The sequence below is a fragment of the Apis mellifera genome, linkage group LG6, assembly GCF_003254395.2.
Source record: "Apis mellifera strain DH4 linkage group LG6, Amel_HAv3.1, whole genome shotgun sequence".
Lineage (NCBI taxonomy): Eukaryota > Metazoa > Arthropoda > Insecta > Hymenoptera > Apidae > Apis > Apis mellifera.
The window spans coordinates 9,230,004-9,248,061 of NC_037643.1; the positions used below are offsets into that span (position 1 = coordinate 9,230,004).

General features: G+C 33.3%; 1 long non-coding RNA gene across 1 annotated transcript; it reads right to left on the reverse strand.

Moving 5' to 3' along the window:
• Positions 1-2,897: 2,897 nt before the first annotated feature.
• On the reverse strand, positions 2,898-7,224 carry LOC113218877. The gene is made up of 5 exons (XR_003304954.1): positions 7,024-7,224; positions 6,408-6,939; positions 5,598-6,318; positions 5,041-5,132; positions 2,898-4,264 (listed from the first exon to the last, which is right to left on the reverse strand). It is a non-coding gene; the product is annotated as an uncharacterized LOC113218877 (long non-coding RNA).
• Between the last annotated feature and the right edge of the window lie 10,834 nt (positions 7,225-18,058).

The following is an 18,058-nucleotide window of genomic DNA, read 5'->3' on the forward strand; positions in this document are numbered from 1 at the left end:
CATTGATGACTGCTTTTTTCCTTGAACGGAATCTTTTCAAGCCAAGAACACTAAAAATACTGAAATTTATATTATAATTTACCTTTTATAAAAAAATTAATATCAAATTAATATTTCACCAATAATAATATAATTAACATCGAACGAATTATCCTGAAAATCTACAGAAAAATAGATCAAAAATTTCCTCCTCTATCCCTTATAATGTAACCCGATATATGCCTCTAGGAAGAAGGTCTGAAACGGTGACAAAAAGGAGATAAACCGTCTCATCGTTGCGATTGCCAAGCGTGAAGGAGTACGTACATCATTCACGCGTTTTTATATACGCGAGCAACGAATCGATGAAAGGATTCGAGAACGGTGGATATATATATATTCCATCATTGTTCCCGCACGCGCCCAACGTAAAAATAAAAGAGCGCCGTGGCTCGATTCTCTCCCTATTCCGTTCTTCCAGCGCCCTCCCTGTTAAATTTTCACTTTTTTTTTTTTTTTTTTTTTTTCAGAAAACAGTTCCCCACATCCTCGTCTTCTCCAAACCATCACCCATACACGCAGATGCGTGGTTTTTCCCTTTTTTCCAACTTTCGATTCTTCGCTCGATAATCCATCCTCTCTCTCTCTCTCCCTCTCTCTCTCGCTCTTTTTCCAGATTTTCAAGCGCCGTTTGCACGCTTCGTGGAACGACCCTCGCGCGTGTAACGAATCCGCGCTTTTTTCGCTCTTTTTTTCCTACCAGAAATATCCAGTTTTTGGGGTGTAGCGTGTGCGCGTGCGCATCGAGACCGTGATACAAACACCGTGGAGCGAAAGGGACGGATGGAGAAGAGAGAGCCGGATTCGAAGGAAAAAAAAGTGGTTAAAAATATGTAAACCGACGTAGACGCATAGATAGCACGTGGAGACGGAAAAATAGGGAGACAATGTATCATCGGCACGCGCTTGCCTCTTTCTTTCGGGGTTCTTTCCATGATCCAGCCAAGGCTTTTTATGGAATAGTTGAGGGGAGGGATCCTCCTTGTGGTAAAGTTGACTTTCAACGATCATTATTTGATAAATTCCAATGATGAATTAATCAACGATTAATCAAATTCTTTCTCTCAAGTTATCTTTGATGGATTAATGATAATTTACAAAAAAGAGATGGACGATAATAAAAAAAGAAATTTTTGTTTAAAATTCGAAATCTGGTAGCTCTCTTTTTAAGAACGATTAGCAGCAGCTGCGGATGGAACACCGTCCACCAATTGTAACTGGAATTAGTGACTGTTACTCGTTACACGAAATGTTACTGGTTAAAGATTAGAAGGGGAATGCCTTGGATCGCTTTAAAGTGACTTTTATAGCGGGGGTGTTCCGGTATTTTTAGACGTGGTGGCACGCGCTTTCTTTTCTCTCAATACAAAGCATCTGTCCTTGGTTAACTTGGTCCCTCCCTTTTCTCCTCACGTGTACAATGCACGGTGGTTTATTGTCTCTGGATGGATCGAGAAATGGGATTAAGTTACTCGTTTAAAAAAAGAAATCGAGAGAAAGCGTAGGAATAAAGAAGACTTTAATCTTTGTTTATCGATCTCGCGTTTCGATACGTTGCTATTGTTTGATTATTTTTATCATTGCGTCGATTATCGTCAATAAAGAAATTCTACATTACTCGTAGATGAAGCATGGATTAGACTTATCATTATCATTATTCAGACAGTTATCCGACTAAATTTCCACGAGATAAGAGATCGTATTGGAAGAGAACGGATCGTGCCACGAAGGAATCGTCCATTAAGCCTATCTAACCCCCTCGAGTGGGTTCACGGTTGACGATCGTCCGTCAGACGTTATCCTCGACCGGTAATTGGCCAACTTCAGACGAATAATTTTCATTCATCGGTATACCAGCCAGTAATTATGTGATACATCGGATTCGGCTAATGGGGAACACTCGACGAAGTCTCGGAGACTCCGTCGTGTAATCGATGACATCGAGCTAATCGATTCAACGATGCAAACTCCTCGACGAAACTCCTCGTTCTATTGCCATTCCTCTTCCTCTCCCTTATTCGATATCGAAATATGAAATAGAATTATTGTTTTTAAATTTATTTTATTTAGGGGAGGAAAGAGAAGAACCGGAGGAAGAAGGAATTAAGAGAAGAACCAAGTCGAAAATTTTGTAACGCAAAGCTTGATCAACAAACATTGTTAAAACAATTGAACAAATATCTGAACCCAATACGAAGGATTAATTTCTTCGACTCGTCCTAGTTATCCCTCCTCCTGATATCTCCATTCAAGAAATTTATCTCCTAGAAGCACCATCCATGCGTCGAACAGGGAGTTTGCAAAAAAAGAGAGCCGAGATTCGAACCAGAGATCGTGGGCATATATTACATCAATACTTTTTTTCCTCCTCGTCCAAAAGACTTGGTCCACCCTTGTGTGCCAAGGTGTGGCCTCGAAGTCCCCGTGATGATCATCGTCATCTTGCCTCTGTGGCGAGCCATCAACGCGTGCTAAGCACGAGCTCTTTTTTCCTTTTTTTTTTTTTTCTATTTTCCACACTCCTTCTCATCATCGACCATCGTACACACCGTTCTTCTTTCCACGAGGGGATCCCCAACAACAACGAGACCCCGCCTCTTGTTTTATCTAAACTCCCTCCCCTGTTACCCACTCGTGGCTCGCCGATCTTTTCGGTCTATTTGGTAACATTTTTTTTTCGAAGGGATACGATAATAATTCAGGTAGGAAAGATGGAACGGTGAGAGAGAGAGAGAGTTTACGTAAAGAATTTCCATCACTATCTATCGATGCTCCTTTCCTATTGAAAATTGTAATTGATGCGTTTTGAAAGAGAATTTTTTAAAATACGATAAATATAAAATTATAAATTACCTGTTTCTTCATTTTCCTCGAATAATAATATCAAATCTTGAACAAAATTTCTCAAATTTCTCGCATGGATTTCGAGGATTATTGGCTACGTTTTCGTCAAACTTGGGAGAGATGGCCCCCTTCCGTGGTACGCGAAGATAGCCACACCAGGGTGTTCCCCGATATATTTTTATTACCGTGATCGGATCTGGATTGGTCGGACGAAACGCACCCTTGCACCCGTCCATTCCTCCAACCGGAATCGAATTCGCGCCAACGGTGCAATAAATCCCCCGACGAACTATCGTAGATTTATCATAGTCACGCATTCGCGTCTGCTCCACGATAATTGCAGAATCGTTGGTGTCCCTGCATCGCACAGATCGTTGGTCTTGGTTGCTTGCGTTTGGGGTGGACGGTCACGAGGGTGAGAAAAATAATGATTCCTGGCATTTTTTTTTCAATAGATCGGGGGGAGTGAGAGGGGTTCTTGCGGTATCGAGAGAGGAAAGGTTTGGGATTCGGGCGATTTATAGCGGACGTTCTCTCTCTCTCTCTTTCTCTCTATTGTGACGGCACGTATCAACACCGATGTCGCACCTGTTCGAATGGACCTCGAACGAGGATGGAAACAGAGATGATCTCTCCTTTATTAGTCGTTTGTTTTTATTCGAAGCACTATTGTATTGTAAATATACTATTATCATTTCGTTAAAATGAAAACAAGATAGAGTGTATTGAATGTATCGAGGAAAAAAAATTGCAGGTTTGGTAATCTGCTTGAATTTATCCTTGCCCAATTTATTCTCGAATTAATCATTAATCAAATTAAATCAAAGAAACGAATATATTTTATGCAATGACGATGAGTAAATTTTCGAGTACTGTATTTCGTTTGATTATCTCCACAGAAATTAGCGAGGCGAAATTGCGAGGCTAAATAAGATTAAATTAAACTTGCGTCACGGATATATATTCTCATCTCTGTCACGTAGTGGCACGATTCATAGCGTTTTCTATTTACCCGCGGATACCTCTGCTTCCATCGAATTAACTCGCTAGACTAATAGTCGTGGAAAATAGACCGTGGACCGTAGATTTTCCCGGATGATGTTCGGGCCGAGTGTACCCCTCCCTCCCTCCCTCCCAGGTTCACGCTGCAATTGTAATGGCTACACCCTCGGTGCAATCAATCGCCAATGTTTCCCGGGGTTGTGGAAACATCGTCTTTATTTCCAAGTGATTCACGTTGATCGCGGGGAACGAAGCGTGAGATTAAACGTTCGAATGGCCTCGCGTTTGGCTAAATTTTCCTTTGCCTTCGTTGGAAATTATTTCCCTTTCGGATCCAATTCGTCCACGGGGATCGATCAATTTGGGGACGTGATTAATTCTGTAACAAAAATAATCCGGGGTAGGCTTAAATTTGCAGGAGAAAGAATTTTTTAAAAAATTAAACTTAAGAGAAATTATTTGTATTAATTTTAGAAGAATATTTTATCATTATGTAAAATATATGATATGTACGGAATTATTTGATATTAAATTCTATTTAAGATTGAAGTATTTATTCTTAAAGTGTTCATTGTGACTGGATCACGCATGGATTATTTGTGGAGAGTTTCAAAACAAATTTTTTTTCTTTTTTTAAACATTTGCTTCTACACATCTCGTTGAACGTTATATAATCATACGCGTATAAAATTGCAAAGGTAAAGAAAGAGCATCCGCCGCGTGATTGACATTTAACCAAGAGCGTGATATTCCCATAACACGGCCACCTTGCGAAAACTAGCATTCAAGCGGAGAGTATACGATCGAGAGGGCTTCTCGCGGGAATGACGTATCGAATTTTATGCCAACAGAACTTCCGGTGACACTTTTGTGTGCTCCGACTCTGCCCGGTTATTCGGCCAACCTTGCCGCAAAACGCGGCAAACGGTTCGGCTGTCGAAAAGCTCATGATCCTCCCGCTGCCAGCCCCTTTGTCGTTGACAAAGGAGTTGACAAAACATGACAATCATAACAGCCATAACTTCTCATAACTGACGTGGGTGGAGCGCGTCCCGGCGATGAGCGTCAGGCCGACAAAGCTTGGTGCCTTCGCTACCGAGGCTTTCGCGCTAGACAAACATTATTTTGACAAGCCTTTGGAAGAGAAACACTCACCCCTCTCACGGTTTATCGCGGTATTACGAAAGAATTATGCGTTGGCCGTAGAAATTCTTCGAGATCCTTCCGTTGGAAATGGAAATGGAAGCCTGAAAAAGGGAAATTTTCGCGTGAGAAATTATGAATCATTTCTGGAACGGATGAGAAATATATATATATATATATTTTTTTTTTTGATAGATTCACTTTAAGAGCAATATTCAATACAGTAAACGTATATACATTCTAATTTATGACGTGTGAACTTTTGTAAAAAAGATGAAAAAGAGTTTTCTCACGTATCTGACGTTCCTTTATAAGTAGAGTGTCATCCTCAGTATGCACAGCCATTTTGGATTTCCGTTCTATTTTTCGCCATTTTATTCATCGAAAATCAATATCCCATTTTTTGACGCTGCATCGAATGGTAAAAAAAATCAATTTACTTTCATATAATAGATATAATATAATTGTAGATATAGGAATGATCGAAATTTTAAAAAAAATATATATATATATACATTTCATATGCATTGAATAAATAATCTTAATGTCTTTAAGACTTCAAACTTAACCTCAAAAATAGATGGACGCGCGCCATCTACGCGAAGCGTCGATCGAAGCTAGGTCCGAGTGAAAGGTCCGAGTGGACACCTTAAAAGGTTTCTTTACGAGGTCGTAACGAGGATCACGATGCTCGTTCACGGGCGTTCGTAATCATAAAGCGCGGCGTTACGTCCTAGGAAAAGCAAAAACCGCACATTTCCTCTTCTTCTTCTTCCCTTCCCTCTTAGAATTCATTCTCTTCTCGTTTCCTCCTCTTTTTCTTCCTACATAAAATATTTTTAATACAATGGATAGGGGGATAGACTCTTCGCGAAATGGAATCTTCCAATGCTCCTTTTGATACGGAAGGTCATTACTCCTCGATGCGGTAACGAGATTCGTGGAACGGTTTGATATTTCCGATCGATGACATAACATCGAGGATATATCTATGCTACTGCTGTTTTATTGCTGTTGAAACGATCGAAAGGGTGTACGAGGTGAATACTTCCCTTTTTTTTTTTCTTTTTCTTTTTTTCCAAGACCAGTCAAAGTTTTCGTTCTCTTTCTTTATATGGCGATGATGATTGGGCCTTCAGGAGACATAACAAATGACTCTTCTTCACTGTTTTATAGATATCGAATTGTTATTGCTCATGAACGTGTACACACACACACACGTATTTTTCTTTGAATTCACGTATTTTTCTTTTCTCTTTATTGTATCTCGATGCTTTGTTGTATTTCTTCCTAACGTGATTAAAATACAATAAAATAAAAAGTTCTTAAATATATCTTATGTATAAATGCATATTTGCTGATCTCTTCTTTAAACCAACCTTAAAAATCCGTCAAGAAATTTCATTCTTCAACATTCGCATCGATCAAACGGAACGTTTAACACCGGCCTCATCCCGATTCTTAGGCCCTGTATAAAATTATACAGAGAGCGAAGTTACACCAACTTCTATCTCTTCGTCCTTTGTCCCATCAATCTTTCAAGCACCTTCCATTATGATTCGTTTTCTTAATAACGAGTTTCGCTTCGCATTTTTTTTCCCCCTTCCCTCCTTCCCTCTCCCTCTCCTCCGCCACCTTTAGCCCGCCAAGAAGTCGTTTTATCAAAGGATAATGCGATCTGTCCTACACTTTTCGTCGCTTCTTTTTCCTTTCGCATGGAAACTACGTTTTCCAAGGTTCCATACCTAAGCCGGTCACGTTAAAAGTTAACCGTTTTACCAGTCCGTAAGAGGGCCATTTACGGTCTGAATTATATATTTTCGAACGGCTCTTCGTCCCTTTGACGAGTCCACCGTATTTGCATGCTTCTCGTTCGAGGTGTGCGAAGCGAAGGGATCCTATGAACCAAAACTGAAAAACGTTAAAATACGGTTTATGACTTTTGCGGTTTTTGTATTTTAGCGATATTTGGAACAATAAGGGACCAATACTGACCTAACTGTCTTTTCGGTACTTGTACTTTCACTTCCGTGTTCTGTCACTCTGTTCTTTACCAGTGGATTGGTCGGTTTCCAAAATTCGATGCACGCATAAAATATCTTCTAAAGGGAGAAAATTCTTTTCTCTCGTTTGTTTAACCTAGAAAGGACTCGAAACAGAATGAAAAGAGAGAGTTTTCAATATTGTATAGTTTTGAGTAGTTCCAATTTTTAAGAAATTTTTAAATATTATATTTCTTTTTTTTTTATTACGATTATCATTTATTTCTTTGTAAATATAAAAAATAATATCGTGACAAAAATTTATATATAACAATGATTTCTAATTCTTAAATTTATCACGCTATAATTTCTCTAGATTTCTTATTTAATATTTTATTACGGTATCTTCTTTAAATCTTTAAAAGATTTACAAAATATTACAAGAATTGTTTTCACAACATTGAAAATATTGTAACAATACCTATCGATTCTCAATACAAATCCCATCTTCATTCCAAGTGTCGAAATATGCAAACAAGCATCGCGTCGATGGATGGTACTCCATGCCTGTATTCTCTTTTTCGATTTTCGACGACAGAAGCAACAAATCACTGGAGTAATTCCCATAGAGATGGTCAAAGGTATGCAGAGGAAAAAGAAACGGGACTGCTCCAGATTTTCACGGGTGTTATGGAAAACAGAAAAAGGTCCGCGATGTATCAACTGGTGTCTAGAAAATTGTCGCATGGTTTAACATTTTTCTAGAGTATGAAGGTCGACTTTAAAAATTGTTGCTTCCATTCTAGAGAAAATCTCTTTGTTCTTTCGTAGAAGTTGACGCGATACTGATCTCTGGTTGAACTGAAAAACAGAAATTAAATTGTAACGATAAATTGAATTTTTGATAACAATAATTAAATTGTTTGTTTGAAAAATGTATATTTTATAAATTCTTTTTCAGTGATGAGCAAAATTTAATAGTTGAATAAAGTTATTTTCATAAATTACATTAATAATTTATTGTTTAAAAAGATAATAATAATTACAAATAATTGTAATGCCAAACGATTGAGGTTATATGGAAAAGCGAATTAACCATAATGTCTATGAATAAATTATTTAAGTCATTTTAATGGATAATTATTTCAAATAATTTTATTCGAGATTTAGTTACTTTTTTGATGGATTAATGTCTCTGTTTTTTCTTAATTCTTTTATTCTTAATTTTTTAGACAAAACATCGATTTATTGATTGATTATATTTCGATTTAAAGTATAAATTTCTATGAATTATCGAATTGCACATCTTTTTGTCACGAAGACGAAAATTTCTTTCGTTAAACTAAAATTCGAAACGCAAAAAATACTATTTTATTTTATTTGTTTTGAATTTTATTAACTTGATTCTGAGATGCGTAGAATGTCTATGCAATCATACGTTTCGAACATGATACAGCAAATTTATAAATCTAATCTTGTATTAATTTACAAAAAAAAAAAAAAAAATTACCTCATAACTATTTCGTTTCAAAATCATTGATTTATTGATTGATTATATTTCGATTTCACAAATTTTTATGAATTATCAAATTATACATTTTTTTGCCACGAAGACGAAAATTTCTCGCATATAATCATTAGATGATTTGAAACACAAAAAATACTCGTTATTTTATTTTATTATCTTTGAATTTGATCTTGAGAAGCATTAAATAACACAATCTATGCAATCATATATGCACAATTCACACAATTCACACAATTCACAGAAAATTTATTTAACTGCGCATTAATTTACAAAGAAAAAAATAACCTCATAGCTACTTCGTTTCAAAGTACTGCGCACATCTAAAGCGCATCTAACAAAGACGCAAATGTTACTTCGTCTTCTTTTCGCGAACGAGCATAGCATCGTATATCTATATTCACGAAAGATTCGGTATTTACGTATGGAAGATCAGATCTCGAAATCAGTTGCGAGACTAGAAATACGTGGAACGAGTTCATCCAAAGTATATACATTTCGGATACCTCGCGAGTTTTCTCGATGATCCTATACAAGCAACGTGTGTTCCTGGAGGTGGTGGGATATCTTCGTAAGCCGTAAACCAAATAGGACTAGCCGGTAAACCACTCGGGGTCGCGCGTTATCTGTTTGCAAGCGGACCCACGAGCATAAAGCGTGGCCCGAGCTGGTGCGTGCGTCTTTTCGAAACGATAATATTGCGACAACGGTGCACAATATTTGCACCCTTCGTCACCTCACCTTCTCTTCCTCCCTTTTTCGTAAATCACCGAGCACACGTCAGTTTAGATCGGGCGAAACATTGACAGGAATTACGCGTGTTGTGCGAAAATCCGTTAATCTTTAAAGAGTTTTTGGTTGAAGATAGGATTAAGATGGATACTAAACGTGAAATTCGAGGCGTGAATCGAAGTGGATCGAAGATGATGAGTGTTGTACTTTTAAAGGAAGTTATATTGAGAATGTCAAAGACAGATCAATGTGCTGGTTGTCAAAAGGTTTTTTTGCTAAGTCGTTAGGTCAGCTTAGTACTGGTCAGGTACTTAAAAGCTAGTTCTAATGTCCACTGGTCATAATTTATTATTTATAGGCACATAAAATGAAACATCTTTGGAATCGACTATTAATGTATAGTCAAATTACTTGGAAGATAAAAGGTTAACAACTGAGAAACTAGAATTTTTTTTATTAATAATTAAGTTTTTTCACTAACAATTTGAAAATGCTCCAAAATGTTGTATTTTAAGCCTGTTTCTAAAATCAGTCGTCTTAAATTTCGTATCGATCGGTGTCTTTTCGAATTATACTTTAAGATTCCAATAATACGAATATTATATTTATATTATTATAATAAAATATAATATATAAATATTATATTATTATTATATTATATCTAACAAATTTGTACCATTATTTATATATTTACAAAAAAATATTGCAGTATGATATATCCGTTAAAAAGAAAGGTTTACAAAATTGAGGGAAATTTAAGTACGAAAAATAATAAAATCATACGGTTAACGAAATTTACTTGTTAATCCTTTTTTTCTTTAAAATTGATATATATAGCATAAAAATGGTAGTGGCAAATACATTTTTCCATAGTGGACAATAAAAAATCGTAAATCCCTTGAAATCCTGTGATTTTTATGACAAATTCCTTCAAAATCCTTATCGAAAATTAAAAATGAAACGGTTTTTGCTGCAATTCGGCTTAATGCTATTTGAATGAATAGATTCAAAGATAGGTAACTTTTTTTTTTTTTTTTATTAAATGATTATAAAAATGGAAAAAAATTTATAAGCAATATCTTCATATTATGTATTTTCTGTAACATGTTACAGAATTGAATGGAATGTTATAGAATAATTTTATATATAAAGATAAATCGAAAAAAAAAATTTTTTTTCATTTCAGATTTTATTTTCGAGAAAATTGAATTAGAAGAAAATTTGTCAAATATGTTATTACGTAATATAAAATAAAAAAAATTGAAAATACGTAGAATAATGTTTTTCGTTTACAAGAAAATTAAATTTAAAAATTCGTTGAGTGTATACTAACTATTGTTCAATTTCGATTTATTATAGAATAATTAATCGTAGAATAATTCTTTACTAATAACTTTTTTTTGGAAAATATCTAATAGAAAATTATTCATTTTTATATATTTGACAAATTTTCGAATTCAATTTTTTCGAAATAGAGAATAAAATAAATAAAAGAATAAATAAAAGAATATTGTTTTTCTATTTTTTTTTCACGTAATTCCATTCTATTTCACGTATTATTATATATATATTATTATATATATATATTATTATATATATATTTTCTATAACAATTTAAAATTCATGTTCTCATCTTTACATTGATATTTTATTTCTTTTTTTCAATCCTATAAATTTCTGTAAATAATTTTGCTTTTAATTTTTTTTTTTCATCCTGTAAAATTGATTCATTAATCTTTTATAAAAAAAATTTTAAATTCAATCCAAATGGTTAGAATATAATTTTCTTTATTAATTATGAACTACATAATTATATTACATAATTACAAATAAAAATAATCACAGGAACACTTGTTTTTTTTTCATTGTTGGTCAAGTAATGCAATACACTAAACAATTAAAATTTGATGAATTTAAGAGGAATATAACAATGAAGAAAATTATTGTCACAGTTAATCTAGAAAATAAAACTCAATTCAGGTTATTGAAAAATAATGTAACTAAACTGAACTAAACTAAAATATCCTATTAAATAGAAACTAAATGATAATTAATGCAATCCATTATTTTGATTTTTGCATGTATTATCAAGTTAATTTAAAATTTCTGAACACGAATTTGCATTGTAGTTAGCTTTCTTGAATTATTGATCAAAAAGTTAAGTCAGTTTCGACTCGTATCGGTATAAATGTTAGTAAAATAATTTCTTCATTGTTAAAATCGAAAATTCATTGTTTGGAAAATTCAAAAAAATTCACATATCAAGATTAAGAATTTTATGATGTTAAAGAGTTACTTATTATTATATCGGTTACAAAATACCAATACTCATTCGAGCTATGACGATCAGTTAGCGATCTCCCTATTGGATAAGCAAAAATGAACAGATTTCCCTACACGAAGTTGAAACGGTTTGGTAATCCTTTAACATTCCCCGAGTCATGTTCCGGTTTTGTTCGCCGTCTCCGGGGACATGACGCAGTCCCGTGGGAGAGGCTTAAAGAGTTGCAAAGCTCCATTCCTCTCGACACACGGAAAACCATTTCTGAGATCGGATTCTTTCCCTGAAAGATGGTACAAAAATTCGCTGGAATCGAAATTCGTGGATTCACGTAGGAATGCTTGTAAGTATGTCCTCAAGATTTATTCAGGATATTCTGTTTACGGAAAAATCTTGTGCAAATCTAAAAATACAATTTGTATGTAATATAATAAAAATATATTTTCGAACAACGAAATATTTGTGATACAATTATTAGAAGATGAAGATTTTATTCCAATTTTCCAGTTTTATTCCATTATCCAAGTTTTATTTTATTCTTCAACATAATGTCACAATTTTGTATTTTCTGATATATCAAAATCATTTTATTCTGTATCATTTTCATTTTTCATTTTTAATTTTACACATTTTTCAATATTTTCCACTTTTCCATTATATGCGTTTAATTTCTCATATCTGTAAAATTAAACAAAAATATTAATGCATAATAATCAATGATAAAAAGATATACAGAATACACAGCAAAAAATGTTAAATACAAAATTCATATTGAAATTGATACTTTCCCCTTTTATTTGCCTTTTTCTCTTCATATTTTCAATATAATATTTTTAAATTTGATAAAAATAATTATATTATAATGTAACTATCGTAATTTATAGAACTTAAAGAGGATTAAGATTTCTTATAGGACTTAAAGAAAATTTAAGATAGTAAATATAAGAGTAGTCTAAATTACTAATGAAAATATGAATAATGGAATATATTTCAAAGCCATTAAAGGGGCGCAAAAACAAATAACATAGAAGATATGAATTGAAATATCTGAATAATGTTTGTATAAATCTGTATTCATCTTCAAAATAATAAAAACCTTTTGAATAGAATATTTGTCTATCTGTTTAATTATGTTTTCAAATTTTACGATTGATATCAGCTGGTAAATAACTGTAATGAATAATAAAATAGCAATAATAAATGACGAAGGACAATACAACTATTTTTCCATCGTAGCAACAACATTGCCTTCATTATGTGATATAATCACTTTACCTACCCTTTACCTGTGATCAATGGAATTCTATGAGACTTTGTATATACCTGGACGTGCAAACGGGTTTATCTGCTCAAAATGTGGACAAAAACGGGGGGAAAAAGAATGGCAATGGACTAGAACTATGAAAGGATTAGCAGCAAATTTTTGGAAACAAAAGAAAGAATTCTTATACTTAGTTATGTAATGAAAATATTTCTAGTTTGATAATTATGAAACTATATCTCCATTAGCATTAATGGAAATATTTTATTCCTTAATTTCAGATTATGGAACTTCAGATAATTTCAGATATTACTACATATTATGTAAAAATTATGAAAATTATGTAAAGAAATTATGTAAAAATTTTTAATAATTTTAGAAATCTTAAACCGTTTTATAATCTTAAACATTTCAACGAGATACAAAAAGAAAAAATCTTGAAATATTCATTTCATAAATCTCAGGATTAGTCGAAATGAGACAATAAATTTGAAAATCTTGTCAAACTGAACCAATATAATGCTTTTATGTTGATAAATATGTTGATAAACCGGATATAGCCGGATCTATGAATTGAAATATCCAGCATTTATGAATTGTTTATGAATTTTAATTTTCTTTTACAATCAAAATCCTTTTTATATTTCTACAAATTCATTATAAATAAATAAAAAAAAAAAATTTCTCTAACGTTGATCATAATAGATCCATTTTGAAATAGCTTTGAATTTAGTTTTTGTACCAGGAGCAGATTTAAAAAAAAAAAAAAAATAGCGTATTATTATGCCCACAAACGATTATTCGGACGAGAAATTTGATATTTGAACTTCTTATAGATGGGTCGACCAGTTTCCCAGTATTTACGCAATCGTTGCCCGGTTTTTACCTCGTCGAAAGGCGAGGGAAAGGCCGGAAAAGCTCGTTTCATTCCGTCACCAAGAAATGGTCAAGTAGGACATGGGTTGAGTAATATTATATTTGTTAATTGTGAAATACAATCCTACGGTCCAGCTGAATTCTACCTGTGTGACGTGGGAAGTCTGTTTTCGATTTTCCAGATGTAATCTCGATGCGGATTTCGATCATCGATATTTCTGATAGTATCATATCTTGGACAAGATATTTATAAAAATACTTCACGAGCAAAGAATTTTGCAAAATGAAAAAATATAAATCACTTTTACATAACATCATATATTTTCTTATTCTGTATTAATTTTTATGTATTATGCATTTTGTTATAATTATAATATTATAATTATAGTGAAACTTGCATAATTAATTAAATTAATTATGAGAATAAATTCTTATAAAAAAAAAATATCAAAAGAAATTTCCCAATCTTTTATTTTAAATTTATCCAAAAGAAAATCCTTAAACAATTCTTAATTTCATATAAATATTTCGTGGAAAAATCGAAAACGTGGAAAAGCTTGAGCCAGGTGAATACACGCATATGTTGCTCAAGTTCGACACTGTGGTCCATAACCGGATATGAGTGGACGGTGCACGCAATAGTTTCCCTTGAAAATAACATGTTCAGGGTGCATCGCTCATCGGCTCATCGATGTTTTGCAACCCGAAGCGTGGGAACATCGATCGCCATGGTTCACCCCCATTTTTACCTGTTCCAGGGATTTGCCAGAAGATGAAATACTATCTAGACACCGAGGGATGAAATTAGGCAGCTTAGCATTCAGAATGGACAGGGGTCTTTCAGCCGGTTTCCAATCATTTTCAAAACGTAATTCTTTCCTCCACCGGACCGGCGATCGTTCCTCCTAACATTTTCGTAAAGGGTATTTCGAATGGATCGCATTATTACCAAGCTCCTCGATACACAAAACGTTGTCCTGTAATAGGATTTTCATCGATCTTGAAGGGGAAACGGATCTCGAAAGACATCGACGGAGATCCGCGATTAATCTGTGAAGTCACTCGTCTGTTCAGGAGTAGCTGGAAAATGGAGAGGACTTGTTATTAAAGATATTATACAGAGGATTCGTGGAATTTTTTTTTTTTCGGACAATTGAAATCGATATTGATCGTTATTTCATCCGACTAGCTTTGCATGGAACTAACGTAATAGAACCAATTTACAATAAAAGTTAGAAAATATAAAAATTATTTTTTTAAAGGTAGTTGATTCTTAGATGAAGTTTTTATAATTAATGTAATAATCTGTTAGAAAAATGTAGACATTAGAGAATCAATAATATTTCTATATCATCTATTTAGGATATAAATCAGATAAAATGTAAATTAAAAAATTCATAAATCAAAATTTCCAATATAAATACACAATATAATTTATATTTACCTATTCATTATTGAATTCCAAATAACAGGACTGTCACTAGACAAGATCTATCCATCACAATCTTCATTCCATGGGGGTGAAGGGTAATAAAAGATTGGCGCAACCCTTTACCATTCTCAGGTAAACGATGCGTGGCCTCTTATGTAAACGTCCATTCAAATATCGATTCCGATCGTGTTACCTGGTTCGACCTGGGAAACTGTGAAATGTCCATTGAGGGATGCAATTTTAAGGGGGGAAAAGGATGGACCACGGTGTGTGCATACGCGTAAACCGTGGGATCGATCCTCGAACTCACTCCTTTCGGAATGCACGTTGATCGTTGCGCCAAGAATTTCCATCGTTCATATTTGAATAGATGAAAATCCAACCGTGGGAGTGTGTAAGTGATCGGGAATTTCGTAACATAGCCGAAAACTGAATCTTCTGGTATTGCAGATCACCTGCGTGGCGAACCAGGTATACATAAGTGCAGGATGACACGGTGGATGTGTCAACCGGACTGTGGGAATCGTACTCCCTTTTTCTGCACCATTATGACCATGATTATGTATATCGTTGTACGTGGAAGAATCTGAATTGATCCTGCTGAAAGTGAAATAATTTTTTCTTTTTATTTTCTTTTGAAAGTTGATGAAAAGGGAAAAGATGGAATGAAAGCAAGTTCTATGATATGTATAAATGTAGAATGTTGATGGATTTTAAGTATTGATTTCTGTTATTTCAGAAAATTTGGATGATTGCAGAAATATGTGAAAATACTTGGATTTTTTTTCTAATAATACACATATTTTTCTTGATATTATTCTAAAACTTACCATTGAATTTTCACTATTTGTAATATAATTGGAATAATTATATGAAAAGAATTAATCTGCATATTATAAACTATTTAAAATTTAATCTAAATTAACAATAATCTTTTTTTGTTCCAATATCAATCCAATGAAATTTCAATTTCGGTTTTTACATCGGTTTTTAACACTGAAATATCATTCATATTGAAAAGATTGATAAGAATTAAAAAAAAAAAAAAAACTATATTAAATGCGTATTTCTTATATTAATTTCGAAATTTTCATTCCTGGTTATTTATTTTCTTTTCATGTTCTCGGCTTCCGTAGTGATGCTTTTTCATCTGTACAGTGTTATTCGATATTATTTATATTTGGCCACTTAAGGATGGAGATAGTAAACGATCTTCGGCAACAATTCTCGAATTAAAAGCGAAGGATGTTCCTAATTTTAAAAATAGTATCTACATTCAATAATCGAATATAGAAACTGCAAAGTTTCACACGAGGTGTTATGTGGTACAGTATCTGTCTTTATCCTCTTAATGTCCATCCGGTCACTTGCTCTTGTGTCTAAATTTGTACTTTCTCAGGAAAGAAATATATCCAATATTCCTTTGAGATTAAATCTACTTTCTTTCCCTTAAAGAACTGTAAAAAAAGAGAAAATAAAAGAAGTTTTAGAATCTTATTGAAGAATTAAATTCTAATAATTTTATTTGAAATGAAAAGTTTATTTTTACCAAGTTCACTATTTAATTAAAAGATGCGTAAAAATTAAAGAATATGTACTTTCATTTATAAAAATGAAGATATACGTCACATAATCAGATTATGAAATATAAAAGAGAATAAAAAAATGCTTGGCAATTTTCAATATGGATCAACATCCGAGTTTAAGTATAGAGAGTAAGTATCGCTCAAATAAGAAATTATCAATAAACGAGCAATCTTTGTCTCCTTTTTATATTATCTCATTATCGACGCGTGAGGTGATAGGATTTTTACAACCTCGGATAGGATAGAAAGATCGTAAGATTTTACGAAGAGGTTTCATCCTCTCTCATGAGGGGGATGGTTTAACATGTAGCCTGTCACAAAAGGAACAAACCACATTTCGCCCTAAGTAAACAGTCATAGAGGGTTCGCATTATGCAACCTGATGTGACCGGACCATGGATATTTCCTTTCGCTTCTCGAGTACCAATATACTCTTTTTTTTTTTTCCTTCTTTCTTTTTTCCTCTCTTCTTTTCTCTACACGAAAATTGCGGATATTCATTGGTTACATCCGGATATGTTTTCCAAGCCTCGTCCCTTCCTTCTGTAACCCTATACGAGAAGAAAAGCAAATAAGAGATTATGGAAAAATCGGGTGAAACCGCGATGATTTTTATTAATATTAATAACCTTGAAAGCTTTCAGTTTCATTATTTTATTAGGAATTTGAGTGTAATCATTTAAATAACTAACCTTTTTAATAAAATTCAAAAGATATAAATCTAAATAATTATTTTAATTAAAATTTTGAATCTTGACCAAACATAAAAATCAAACATCACATCAACGAAACACGTACATCATCATTAGTAATAGCTTAAGGAAATTGACAGGAACTGTTTCGTTTTTACGTTTCGTGCACGAGGGCGTTTATTTCCGCAAATGGACGATTCATCCTCTTCCGTCGACAATACCATATGCATTAGAAAATACGAATAATATTGTTCTTCCTTCGTTAATATTAATACTCTATGATCGCTATTTAAACTCTCACGCCCTCAAAGATGATCAATGGTAGACCTGAAATTAAGCGAGGTAAATAATTAAACATATAATGATGTACCTGATGTTATATGTGAAGAGGAAATCGTTAATAAGTGTGCTTTCCAATGATTGAAATTAATGTAATTTACGAAAGGAAAAAAAAAAAGGGTTCCTTTTGATGGATGGTTCTCGACCAGATCGTCATCATTAATTCAATCCTTTCTCGACCGGGAAAGGTCGAGACGATTAATAAGATATATCCTAATTAAAATGTAAAGATATATTGTGACGAGATGGATAGATGATTAACATATTATAATACAATAGTATAATTTAATGACCAGTAATGAAATAACAGTCTCATGGATATTA